Genomic DNA, 1,281 nt, shown 5'->3' on the forward strand with positions numbered 1-1,281 from the left:
TACGATGGTTCAAATGGCTAATCATCCACCTGCAAGAACCGACATATCCGATGGATGCCAGTTTGTGTCTTGGCTGCTCTACCTCCCATCCAGCTCCCCGCTTGTGGCCTGGGAAAGCAGAAGAAGATGGACCAAAGCCCTGGGACCCTGCACCCATGTGGTAGAGCTGGAAGAAGCTCCTGGCTCCTGGCTTTGAATCACCTCAGCTCCATGTGTTGTGGACATTTGATGAGTGAACCAAAGGATGAAAGATATTTCTGTCTCTCGCCTTCTCTCTGTAAATCTGCCTTTCCAATAAACATAAATTCCTGTGCTCACTTTGGTAGCATATTTACTAATATTGGAATAACACCGAGAAGATTAGCAATGACCCTGTGTAAGGATACGACATAATTCGTAAAGCATTCCATATTTTTTAAATCAAAATGTCAGAGTTGAATGTCGCATTTTAAATGTTTAAATGCTTCTGTTGTGACTTTAATTGAAAAAGTAACTAAGTTATTTTTTTTAAGTAAGTACTTGCTCTATGGGGCAATTCAATTAGGTGCTACACAGGAAATTTGAGGAGGGCTTCCGAGCTGAGGGCTTTGAGGAAATACCATAGAAAAGGGAAATTTTGAGGTAAGAATAGAAGTTTTCCACACTCCAGGTGAAAGGAAGCAATTCCCATTCAGAGTAGACTTTGGAGGGGCACAGCGTACAGTGCACACACACTGTTAGTCACACTTCCTTCTTTGGAGCACGCAGCGGAACAGTAAGAAACAGAACAAACAGCCATCACAGACAGGATGCAAGCAATTTCATAGCAGTTACTGGTAGCCATGCACTGCCTCTTCCCTGGATGGATTACCTTTATTCCTATGCAGAACAAAGAATTATTTTAAATAATTCCTTCATTTTGCTATTAAAAATTGAGATATAGAAAGGGGAGCGGGAGTCAGCATTATCGTGTACTGAGTTAAGCCCGCATCTGTGATTCTCAAACCTCATCAGAATACATCTTTGATTCCAGTCTATTCTGGTTCTGTCCAGTTTGCTGCTAATGTGACTGGAAGGGCAGCTGATGCTGTCCCATGTTTATCCATGCAGAGGGTCCAGATGGAGATCCTGGCTCCTGACCTCAGTCTGGCTGAGGGCTGGCCATTGTAAACAACTGGGGAAGTAAAGCAGCACATGGAAGACCTCCTTTCTCTTCATCTCTTTCTCAATCCACTCCGCCTTTCAAATAAATTGAATTCATCTTAAAAAAAAAAAAAAAAAAAGATTTGGGGAAGCAGTACG

General features: G+C 42.5%; 1 non-coding gene across 1 annotated transcript; it reads left to right on the top strand.

Annotated features, from left to right (window-relative positions):
* Positions 1-310: 310 nt before the first annotated feature.
* Positions 311-416, top strand: LOC121150955. The gene has a single exon (XR_005883059.1). It is a non-coding gene; the product is annotated as a U6 spliceosomal RNA (small nuclear RNA).
* Positions 417-1,281: the final 865 nt, after the last annotated feature.

The sequence above is a fragment of the Ochotona curzoniae genome, unplaced genomic scaffold (assembly GCF_017591425.1).
Source record: "Ochotona curzoniae isolate NIBS_2020 unplaced genomic scaffold, NIBS_Ocur_1.0 contig_2210, whole genome shotgun sequence".
Lineage (NCBI taxonomy): Eukaryota > Metazoa > Chordata > Mammalia > Lagomorpha > Ochotonidae > Ochotona > Ochotona curzoniae.